The sequence below is a fragment of the Pygocentrus nattereri genome, chromosome 2 (assembly GCF_015220715.1).
Source record: "Pygocentrus nattereri isolate fPygNat1 chromosome 2, fPygNat1.pri, whole genome shotgun sequence".
Classification (NCBI taxonomy): domain Eukaryota; kingdom Metazoa; phylum Chordata; class Actinopteri; order Characiformes; family Serrasalmidae; genus Pygocentrus; species Pygocentrus nattereri.
The window spans coordinates 19,724,784-19,737,647 of record NC_051212.1 but is presented as its reverse complement, the minus strand read 5'-3'; the positions used below and the strand labels follow the sequence as shown (position 1 = coordinate 19,737,647).

The window sequence follows — 12,864 nt, the reverse complement described above, 5'->3', positions numbered from 1 at the left end:
AAACAACAATTGCTTCCAGATCTGATTTAGTCCTTTCTCTGCGTTTAGTTTTATGTGCAAAGGCACAATGAATTTTCTGGCTAGCTAGTGTTTTTTTAAAAATGGAATGATCTGAAACCATTGACGACTCCTGATAATGGAGCGACTGCTTTTGACCAATCAATGGTCTGCACCATTTTTAGCGCATATATTCATACTCAGCATGCTTGGTACCCCAGCAAACAAAGGTGTAAGGGTTCAGTTGGCACTGCCTGCTGCCAGCAGAGGGTGACAGTGGCAGAGTGTCCAGCGGCAGCGGCACAGGGCCATAACTTCAGGGAACTCCAATTCCCAGAAGCCCATGGGCTGATTAGACCCAACTTGACACACCTGTGCACTCCTCTACTTTAGACCGTAGAAAACAGTAGCATTTGTCACACCTTTGTAAAGGGGTGACCAGTACGGTACTTAGTGTCAGGAAAGAAAAGAAGACTGAGAAAAGGAATTGCCCCAAAACTAAAAAGAAAAGAAAAGAGGGCTGAGAAAAGAAACTGTCCCAGAGCTACTTAAAGCCAAGAAAAAAAGGGTTCTTGAGCTACTACAAACAGCTCAAAGAAATAGAAGAGCAAATAACTGAAGCAAAGTCTGCCTTTCCTTCGTTCTTGGAATGGAAGTGTTTTTTTTCTCTGTTATCTTTCATTTCGCCTTTCTAGTTCAGCCTCAACTGCAACGTTTCAAACTCGTAGTCCAGTGCCCCAATAAACTCATTATCACTCTTTCTCTCTGGTTTTCATTTCTGCGCATGGGTCCGCCTCCCCACCGTCCCGTTACAGAAAGGTGTGACCACCATGGACCCAGCAGAAGTGGATCCCATCAAATCTGCCATGCAAAATTAGGGTGCCATTATTGGCCAGCATGAGCAGCTGTTTCAAGACATGATGCAGCTGCTGACCCTTCTGGTCAGGGCACAGACCGAGGGTTCAGCCCTGCTGCTGCCCCTGCTCCTGCCTTAGCTCCCACTCCTCCTCCCCCTGCTGATCTGAACCCCATCTGGGGTGATCCTCAGAGAGATATGCTGGGGACCCAGAGACCTGTAGAGGGTTTCTCTTGCAGTGTTCTCTGGTATTTGAGCAGCAACCCTCCCGGCTCCAAAGAGAGGTCCAAAGTGGCTTACATGACCTCCCTGTTGACTGGTAGGGCTTTGGCTTGGGCCACCTCACTGTGGGAGCAGAACTCTCCTGACACTCCAACGGGAGAGAGTTTTGCCAAGGCTATGCGGGCGACCTTTCATAACCCTCATTGGCCCTCTCCCAAGGAGCCTGTTCAGTGTCGGATTATGCCATCGAGTTCTGTAGCCTGGCCAGGCTTCTTCCATTGTCTTACCCCAGCTGAATGCAACTATGATGTCGGAGGAGCAACGGAGGCACTGGCTTGAGCAATTTAAACATCCCTTTGTGGTCTAGACCGACCACAAGAACCTGGCCTATGTCCAATAGGCAAAGTGCCTCAACCCTCGCCATGCCTGCTGTCGTGTGGCAACGGGTACTCCTATGGGGGGAACGCCTCCCATTTTTCAGGTCACCCAGAGGTAGCTAGGACCCTGGACTTTTTGCACAGGTGGTTTTGGTGGCCTAGCATGGAGAGAGACATCCGTGCCTTTATTGCGTTTTGCGAGATGTCTGCATGCTGCAGGGCACACCAGTCACGGCCCCAAGGTCTCCTCCACTCGCTGCCCATCCCTGCGCGTTCATGGTCTCACATCTCCCTGGACTTTGTCACAGGCCTACCATCCTCCAAGGGCAACACAGTCATCCTGGTCCTTGTGAACCGCTTCTCCAAGGCCTGCAAGTTTGTGGCACTGCCCAAGCTTCCATCTGCCAAGGAGACAGCAGAGCTCCTGTTACAGCACATGGTCAGGGTCTACAGGCTGCCTAGTGATCTGGTGTCTGACCAGGACCCCCAGTTCGCTAGCCGTTTCTGGAAGGCCTTCTGCCGGCTCATGGAAGCCTCTGTGAGCCACTCCTCTGGCTTCCACCCAGAGTCCAATGGCCAAACTGAGAGGGTCAATCAAGACCTTGCCCGGACTCTGCAGTACTCCGGCCAAGCCCTCCTCTTGGGTGGAGTATCTATCACCTATAATGTAAACACAGGCCCTGTCTTGTATCTGGCCCTGGAGGAGGTTGTTTTGTTCCACTGTACAGTGGTACATGGTTGGAAGGATGAAGTTCCTCTTGATCTTCTTGGTCTTAAAATGGGATACTGCAACTACTGCCAGTTGGCTTCTGTTATAAGCCTGACTTCAGGTTCTGTTCTTTTAGTAAGCACAAGGTAACACATCAAACATGATTGTGCATGGTAAATGACCATGTGCTACAGATGTGGCAGACTGGTTTGAAAAATGCAGAAGTATTTATTGAACATATGTCTTCTCCCTTTAAAACTATTTTTAAAAAAGTGCATGTCTTTGACACATGAGATCCTGTCTTGTGCATATATGTGTCCACCTATTAAATCTTGCCCTCATTGTAAAACATCTTTGGAAGCAAATAGCGGGGGCTTAAGTCCAAGCCTTCCTCTAGCATTAATTAATTAATTGAGGAATTAAGTGAATTAAATTGAGGCTCCCAGAGGACAGTGCAGGATGGGAACAAGATAGAGAGAACAAGAGAGAAAGAAGTGGGGTGTGTGTGTATGTGTGTGTATGTGTATAGTGTGTACTTTAACTCCAGACATGGAGTTAGGCAGTAATTAGGACCCTCTACATAGGCGGCTACCCAATGCCTCCTCATTAAACTATAAAGGGTCCAGTGCGGCCTCTTAAAGCCCAGCAGCCCCTTAGAGACCATCAATAAATAAGAACAACTCTGAGTAAGAAGAGGGAATACATAAACAGAGAGGGAGAGAGAACTAGAAAGGAGAGAGATGGAATACATAAAGAGTGTGAAGGAGACAGACAGAGAGGAAGAGAAAGATAATCCAGAACTATCGTCCAGCATCAGGTCCTGACCTCACTAATGCTCTTATGGCTAAATACAGTCAAATTCTCATGGATGTCCTTAATAAAACATTTCTAAAATTGTTACTAACTGCAAAGTAGCCTACAATGTTGTAGTTTGTTTCAGTGCTTACTCCACTGTTTTGCCTGTTTTGAATTCACTGTTTCTGTGATGTCACAAAATCCAACACATTCACATGCATCAACCAGCCACTTCATTAAGTATAGCTAACTTGTAGTGACATTCTTCATCCATATATCAGCTCCACTTACCATATAGGTGCACTTTGTAGTTCGACAGTAGTCCATCTTCTTCTCTGCAGAACTTGTTAGCCCCCTATACCATTTTCCTCAATGGACGGGACCACCACAGAGCAGGTGTTAGTTGTGTGGTGGATCATTCTCAGCACTGCAGTGATACTCACGTGGTGTCCACTTGCTGTCCGCTTTATTAGACACACCTACCTTGTTGCTCCACCTTATAGAGACAGCTAATCTATTGCTGCACAGTTTGTGTTGGTCATCCTCTAGTGCTTCAGCAATGGTCACAGGATGCTGCCTGCAGGAAGCTGTTGGCTGGACATTTTATGGTTGGTGGACGGTTCAGTCCAGAAATGATACTGAGGTGTTTAAAAACTCCAGGTGCACGGCTGTGTCTGATCTACTCATACCAGCGCTACACACTCACAAACGCACTACCACATCGGTGTCACTGCAGTGCTGGGAATGTTCCACCACCCACATAATACCTGCTCTCTGGGGATTCTGTGCACCTATATGGTAAATGGATCTGATAAAACTGGCAGTGTGAGAATTCACAGAGGTGTACTTATCTGGTGTATATCTGCCTATTGAGTCTACAGCATATTAGCCCTGTCCAATCATGCTGATGTTATGATAAGTATTTCTGTGCAGACTGCTTTTTAAAGAGGCACAACACAGAGCAGCCAATCAGAACAGAGCTCTCATACATCTCTCTTAAAGGCACAGTAACAAAAGCCTTAATCTTAATGATCATATTTAAATATAATACATATGTCAGTTATGTGTTCTGGTACATAACACCACAAAACATCACAAGTAGACCTCTATGGAAAAAATAAAACACAAGAAAAATGTAGCATATGGGCCTTTAAGATTGGTAGGCAATGTATAAGCCTATTTCATAATAGTAGTATTTAGTATGCAATTGGGATACATTCTCTCTCACTCTGTGTAGGTTTCTCTATGCACTTCCTCAATTCCTCTAAACCATTCTGCCTCTCCTGCTCCATTTGTCTGTTCCGTTCTTCACTTATATTCCTCTTCCCTCATTCCTTTCCCTCTCTGCTATCCTGCTCTTACTCGTTCTGTCACTCTTTCTTTACACCCACTAATGGAGGCTACACTGCCGTGGCAGTGCTCTTGTCTTATATTCCTGTCTCAAAGAAAAAGCAGCTCATCTTCAATATGGAAGAATTTCCCTTTAACGGTCCTGCCTGCAGTTTTAAAGGAAAATTGTATTACTATGAATCAGCAGCAGGTGGCACACTTTCACCCAGCACTTAGTCATGAGAGTACCCATGATCCAGCACTGCACTGCTAAACCAGTGTCTATCCCATAGACAGCAAGATTAACTCATTTAACCCCCAGGGCTTGTATTTGTCTACAGTTCAGTTCCTCAGTGTCATAACTATACAACTTACATATGTTTCATAGTAACTCATAACAGTTACTGAATAATAAATCCTATGAATAGGTAATAGTACCAATATTAAAAGGCCCAGCTGCTATTTTTTTCATACATTTTATTTTATCCCCCTGAGGTCTACAGCTTGTGTATATTTACGTACCAAAAGAACCGATTTTCAACCTCTCTTTATCTCTTAGATTTAAAGAGGCTATTTTTGTTACTGTTTTTAAAGGCTCACAAACAGTCATATGCAAAATTTGGGTGCCCCTGCTCAAATAACATGTTTTGTTGATTTTCTGAGTGGAAAATAAGTTAACAGGTCCTCTATAGAGAAGACTCATCTTCACATTTTAATGCAGTTTCTGTTAATTTGATTCATTTAACATACTGGGAGAAATGCTACAAAGGGTATTGCATGTTTTATGTATTTCTTTTCCAATATATTAAACTCAGCCAATAAAATTATTCAAATATTTGTTTGCTCCCTGTGTAATGCCTCAAAAAGCAGTCCAGTTTGACATTTATGTGAATGGCAAAGAGGACGGTTGAAAAGACAAGATGTGAGGACACAGTAAGATAAGAATGGAAGGAAGAAATAGGGAAGAATATGTTAGGATAACACAGAAAGACACTTTTGTGTTACTGATGTTTATCACTATTGCAGGCCATCCATGGGCATTCCACTGAAAGGAACATCCACAGTCAAATAGGTGGTTGGGATAGTGTAGTGGGTAACACCTCTGCCTTCTACACTTTAGATTGGGGTTCAATCCCCACCTGGGCAAACACCCTACACTATGCCAATAAGTGTCCTTGGGCAAGACTCCTAACACCACCTTGGCCTGCCTGTGTAAAATGATCAAATTGTAAGTCGCTCTGGATAAGAGCGTCAGCCAAATGCCGTAAATGTAAATGTACCACAGAAAGTGTTCACATTGACATTAACTATTTGCTGTGCATGGCTTGAAATCTGTCCGATGGCAGGATTGATGTAAGGCCTCAAAGAAATGTCAATAAGCATTAGTGGAAAAACTGTGACAAGTATTTGATTTCCCCTGCTGGCTCAGACATGCGGGCAACCTCCGAAACCGCTTACAGGCTTAAAACCAGCAAGCTGGGCATTAACACGCCAACACACATTGAACTCCTCATGCGACACAAATGCACTTTGAAAGTATGTGTTAAAGTAACTCAGTAACTCAGTATCATTCACTCCAATAGATGAGCAGGTAATGTTAGAAGGCAAGATGTTCTGGATCATCAGACTAAATAAATGTACGTATTTAATTTAAATGATTTAATTAACCATTTGGGGTAAGGGGAAAATCTGATTTTTGATCACTTTAACAGTTAGGTTCTGAGAAATTTGCTGCTGCCTTAGTAAATGGCTAACATGTCTATCAAGAGAAGTGAACGGTCAGTAAACAAACATCTTGAAACTAGATGTATGAAGGACAGAAGGAGGCTAGTATGCATTCTCTGTTGCCTCTCAGCTCATCTCTCTGTAGTTATGTGTGTTATGAGTTTTAAGGGCTGTAGGCTGACCCAAGGTCAGATAAAGGAGCAGAGCAGGGCTGTCTGAACACCTGCACGTTTCTGCACCACTGACCTGCGAACAGCTGGAGAGTGGAGTGTGTCCTCTGCCTCTCACCTTCACCAGCACAGCCTACAGGGAGGTTTGGGTATTTTCCATAGAGGAAGAGTGCAGCTTACTGTGCCCCACTGTTCTTTCTCTTTCAATATTTTTTTTCCCTCTTATTCACTTTTTTTCTCTTTTATGTCTTCTCCTTCTGTCCTCTCCACTTTCTTTTTCTTTCTCCCACTTTCTCATTCTCTTCTTCATTCTCTCCTCCTCTCTTTCTTTCTCTCTCTGCCATTCTCTTCCCTCTCACGCCTCAGTCTATCTCTCTCTTCTCTCTTCTGGCTTTCTTCCTTTTTCTCTCTTCTTCTCTCACTGTTTGCGTATTCTCTTTGTCTCTCTCTCTCTTTGACTCACTGTGTCTCTGTCCTTTCATTTTTGTTTTTCACTCCATTTTCCTTTGTTTACAGAAACTTTTATGCTCTCATTTCTCTGATGTTGGGCTGGAAAATGGAACAGGGTGGTTTGAAGAGAGGGGAGAGAGAGAGAGAGAGAGAGAGAGAGAGAGAGAGTGTGTGTGTGTGTGTGTGTGTGTGTGTGTACATAAAAGAGTAGAGGGTGGGTGAGAAGAGAGAGGATAAAGACAGGAGGAGAGAGATTGCTGACTTGGGGGAAAAAAGATGAGTGTGTGTTTCTGAACAGGGAGTGGAAGGTCACGAGTATGTGTGTGTGTGGGCTTTGGGTGGTCCCTGAGGTTAGTCGCAGTCATTCAGGGTCGACAGCAACAGACTAATTACCTCATCAGTGTATATGTGTGAACGTGAGTGTGTGTGCGTGTCTGTGTGTGTATGTGTGTGTGAGCATGTATGTACATTCATCCGTGTGTGTGTGTGTGTGTGTGTGTGTGTACTAGGATGATAGGGTAAAGGGGCAGAGCAGAGGCCGCCAGTACCTGAGGTGAGTAATCACCCTGCCAACACCTCACACACACACACACACACACACACACACACACACACACACACACACACACACACACACACACACACACACACACAGAGTGGAATACTTTGTACCATCAACACCATCCATACACCATCAAAGTCAAGCACATACATTTCCAAACCACAAACACCAAGTTACGATGTGGAATCAAAAATCTGTCCTAGGTTTCTGACGTATGTCAAAATATGTATTTTTATATTTTTTATGTTCCATATCTGGACTACAGGAAGGCCAGTCTAGCACCTGCACTTTCTTATTATGCAACCAGGCTCACAAAACATCCATTAAACATCCATTATTTCAATAAACAATCTGAAAAGATGATTCATCAGACCACAATACGCATTTCTTCTATACATCAGTGTAATTCAGATGAGCTCAAGCCCAGCAGTGTTTCTGGGTGCAGTTGACCTATGTCTTCAGCTGTGCATGGTACAGCCCTAACTTGCATTTGTGGATGCAATGTGTTTATTGACAGTGGTTCCTTACAGTATTCACTAGCTCATGTGGCAGCTCATGGGCAGACAATTTTCAACCTTGCTGTTTACACACACAGAATTCAAAATCTTTTGACCCTTGAGGAATATTATTTTTAAACTACTGGATTTTTTGCTGATGCATTTTTGGCCAAGTCACCCAATCCTTGCTTACAAAGCACTAGGCCTTTCCTGGATGGTCCTTTACCCAAGCAAGGTGGCATCACCTATTTAGATTTCACAGTGTTCCTAATTTCCCTGTTTTTTGGAATGTGTTGGAGGTATGAGTATATATGTACATAATAACAATAAAGTTGGTAAGAAAAAAATCCAGTTACTATTTGGATTGTGTTAAAATTTCAAGATGAATTGACCATAGGAATGCTCCAAAATTACTTCTTACATTCACTGGCATTACAAGTTAAGACTTTTTTCTCCTTCTCTTTTAAAATGAACATTTTGGAGGTACAGTGCCAACATGTAAGTACAACCCCAATTCCAATGAAGTTGGGACATTGTGTAAAACATAAATAAAAACAGAATAAGATGATTTGCAAATCCATTTAAACCTATATTCAATTGAATACACTACAAAGACAAGATATTTAATGTTCAAACAAATAAACTTTATTGTTTTTTGCAAATATTCACTCATTTTGAATTTGATGCCTGCAACACGTTCCAAAGAAGTTGGGACAGGGGCATGTTTACCACTGTGCTACATCACCTTTCCTTTTAACAACACTCAATAAGTGTTTGGGAACTAAGGACACTAATTGTTGAAGCTTTGTAGGTGGAATTCTTTCCCATTCTTGCTTGATGTACAACTTCAGTTGCTCAACAGTCCGGGGTCTCCGTTGTTGTATTTTGCGCTTCATAATGCGCCACACATTTTCAATGGGAGACAGGTCTGGACCGCAGGCAGGCCAGTCTAGTACCCGCACTCTTTTACTACGAAGCCACGCTGTTGTAACACTTGCAGAATGTGACTTGGCATTGTCTTGCTGAAATAAGCAGGACATCCCTGAAAAAGACGTTGCTTGGATGGCAGCATATGTTGCTCCAAATCCTGCATGTACCTTTCAGCATTAATGGTGCCTTTACAGATGTGCAAGTTACCCATGCCATGGGCACTAACACACCCCCATACCATCAGAGATGCTGGCTTTTGAACTTTGCGCTGGTAACAATCCGGACAATTCTTTTCCTCTTTGGCCCGGAGGACACGACGTCCATAATTTCCAAAATCAATTTGAAATGTGGACTCGTCAGACCACAGGACACTTTTCCACTTTGCGTCAGTCCATCTCAGATGAGCTGCTCAGAACTGTTTCTCGTGCATAAAACCACAGACATTGTAAGCAAACCTGTCGGTTTTTAATGCAGTGCCGCCTGAGGGATCGAAGGTCACAGGTATTCAATGTTGGTTTTCTGCCTTGCCGCTTACTTGCAGAGATTTCTCCAGATTCTCTGAATCTTTTGATGATATTATGGACTGTAGATGATGAAATCCATAAATTCCTTGCAATTGCATGTTGAGAAACATTGTTCTCAACAATGTTGTTCACAAAGTGGTGAACCTTGCCCCATCCTTGCTTGTGAACAACTGAGCCTTTCAGGGATGCTTTCTTTATACCCAATCATGACACTCACCCGCTGTTGCCTCACAGCAAGGAGGGCCTGGGTTCGATTCCCCGGCCAGGTGATCAGGGTCCTCTCCGGGTTCTCTGGTTTCCTCCCACAGTCCAAAGACATGCAGTCAGGCCAATTGGACATGCTAAATTGCCCCTGGGTGTGAGTGTGTGAGTGACTGTCTGTGTCTGTCTGTCTGACCTGTGATGGACTGGTGACCTGTCCAGGGTGTATCCTGCCTTCCGCCCGAAGACTGCTGGGATAGGCTCCAGCCCCCCCATGACCCTGATGGAGAAGCGGCTTAGAAAATGGATGCATGGATGGATGGATGACACTCACCTGTTTCCAATTAACCTGCTCACCTGTGGAATGTTCCAAACAGGTGTTTTTGAGCATTCCTAAACTTTCCCAGTCTTTTGTTGCCCCTGTCCCAACTTTTTTGTGTTGCAGGCATCAAATTCAAAATGAGTTTGACAAAGCACTTCTTGTAAGTCGCTCTGGATAAGAGCGTCTGCTAAATGCTGTAAATGTAAATGTAAATAATTGCAAAAAACAATAAAGTTTATCCATTTGAACATTAAATATCTTGTCTTTGTAGTGTATTCAATTGAATATAGATTGAAAAGGATTTGCCAATCATTGTATTCTGTTTTTATTTATGTTTTACACAACGTCTCAATTTCAATGGAATTGGGCATGTATGTATATGTAACAAAATAGCCAACATGTATTAACTACAAGTTGTAAGTTGGTATAGTGGGTATAGCATATCACTGCTGTTGGAAGAAAACCTTGTATCTCCACTTTTATAATTTCAGTTTTTGACATTTGAAAATACCTGTTGTAATTTACATTGTGTGTATAGTTCATAATGAATGGAAAATAAGCGACCCAAAATGACTAGGAAAAAAGCCTGGTTCTATTGACTTACATTAAAAGAAAAGTAGGTTTTTCTTTCGCTATAAAGTTCTCTTTTTGGAGATATGATATGCTGGTACAGTGGGTATAGCATAGTGGGTATAGTATTCCCCACACAGCAGATTGGAGCTTGACTCTTCGTCTGGTCAAGCACACCATACCAATAAGAGTCTTTGGGCAAGATTCCTAACACTGTTTGCTGCCTCTGCACAATGAAACTGTAAACTTTCCTGGATTACAAATGCTGTAAATGCAAGTATTTAACACAAAACCTAATCCGGATCTTAACCTAAATCAAATAAATGGTTGTACCCTTTGTTTTAAACTGTGAAACAAGGCTCTTTTTTTTTTTTTTAAACAAAAATAAATAAATAAAACTTTAAAAAGTCAGGATGATTTTTTTGGTTCTGATATTGTTTTTCTGCCTGTCCCAAAAAGTCAGTGTAGGATAACAAACACCCAATAAAAAAGACACTTGCTCTGCACTGTCAAAGTCACACACGCAGACAAATACATTCACAAAACAATATTCACAGACACACCTACACATTCATAGACTCTGTCATTATTGACATGCAGTCTCGCTAGCTGATAAGTCTCCAGCTCCGCTCCCCAATGTCACTGCAGCAGAGACAGATGAGGCAGCACACATCATTTACATTCACCCAATCCACAGCGCACTCTTAGAATACATATTACAGCTTTTACACAGCTGTCTGGTCTGGGACCAATCTGCAGCGGTATACATTATTCACAGTACTAAATACTGAATCATCAGAAAGAAATGGGCAGTAAATTAATTCAGAAGAGGCTGTGTGTGCATGTATGCGGGTACATGAACTGTGATGTTGAGTCCTATTCAGAGTCCCAGTGTGACTAATGCTGTTTAAAACTCCCAGGTTGCAGCAGTTTTGCCTGCACACTTAGAATGCTTTCTAACATTTCTCTCCTTCCACTCTCATCCCTCGCTCTGACTGGTCATGTGACTATGGTGATCCCTATCTTATTGTAAATGGTAGCTGATAGTATCGTCAGGGTGTGTTCTGCCACAAAGTTGGCAGTAAATAAACCTCCTTGTTTCAGTTTAAAGAGGAATTCGATTTTTCACAATTTCTACATAATTCAGTCAGATCTAAACATTCAGAGTGATGCATCGTAGAGAAACATGATGGCTCTGATTTCTTTGCATGGTACTGGTAGGAACCTTGAGTCACAAAGACAACAATGCAAATATAAGTTTTATTATATTATATACAGTTGACCAGTCAATCTAAATGTCTTCAGTTTTTCATGTAAGCTATTCATGTTTTGTTTATTTGCTGAAATTTCATGAAATGCCAAGAGTTCAGTGTGTATGAAAATGGTCTTTTTAAATATGTTGAAGAAATGAGAAGAAATACATCCTCAGTGTACATCACACAGACGGGAGAAGAGGGGGAAGAGAAAAAATAGCACTCAGCCATCAACTAGTACCACACATTAGCTTTGCTGTACACTACTCTAATATGAAAAAAAAGGACACTTGATTTTAAAAGGGATAACGTTTTGCCATATTTTATGAGGATTTTTCATGGTGAAAAAATGGCTTTGGGTGCTATTTTGCACCTTGTGTGTACTTCTGCACCATGAATGTATGAATGTTAAGCATGTTTCAGGCCAAACTCTTATATCAAAACTATCGTAAAACATTGCCTCAAGCATAAGGCAATATATTCAGAACCATTTCATGCAGTAGTTTTCCTCAAGATAGATTTTATAGGTATTAAAATGCTTCAGACATCTGGTTCCTATGACCACTCTTGTGAAAAATTCTGATGCAGCAGGAATCTCTAAAATGCTGCATTTCACTTTAAACCTCTCTGGAGAAGTTTACCTCTTAACTACATATTTTGCAGCAATTTTGAAAAATCTGTGAACAGGGCTCTTGTTAAATACCCTGTTCAGTCCCCAGTTCATAAAGTACATGTTACATATATGTAAAATAAGCTGCAAGTCTGTAGTGATTAATGTTCATGTTTAAGGAAATAAATGTCACTGCAAGCATTTTAGAAATTTGAAAGAAGGCATAAAGTTTATTTTCTTTGAGATTACTGACGATTCCAGTTTAAGCAGTATATTCTGTGCATTTTAGCCTGGACTGTTTGATTTGGACTGTGGCCCAATACAAGACAATCAATCAACACAGAGATTTACATATATCAGTATTAAAGGCACAGTAAAAGAACCCGACAAAGGTAATGTAAAAATAACTATCACTGGTAGTTGGTACATAAATCTGCATATATGGTATATGTTGATTTCAGGGGAGAAATTATATATAAAACAATACAGAATGAGCCATTTGAAACGCAACCCAATAACAGAACATTATTTAACAACAATGAGGTGGGATTTGGTTCTGTTTGTCAATTCCTTTCAATGCCATTCAGAGTAAACTTCAACAGCTAAATTCCCTCTACTCGATTCAAAGGCCATATTTTCCACCAGCGCTCTCAAAAACTGTGAAAGGGATATAGTGTTAGCAGCTGGCTCGCTTTGTATAAACGTCTCAGGAGTACTTGCTCTCATATGGTTAAGAATTTATCACTTACACTCAGTGTATAACTC

General features: G+C 41.9%; 1 protein-coding gene across 1 annotated transcript in view; it reads right to left on the bottom strand.

Annotated features, from left to right (window-relative positions):
• The window catches only part of fgf11a (fibroblast growth factor 11a), a 95,379-nt gene that overhangs the window by 14,057 nt on the left and 68,458 nt on the right, over positions 1-12,864 (bottom strand). The window lies entirely within an intron of this gene.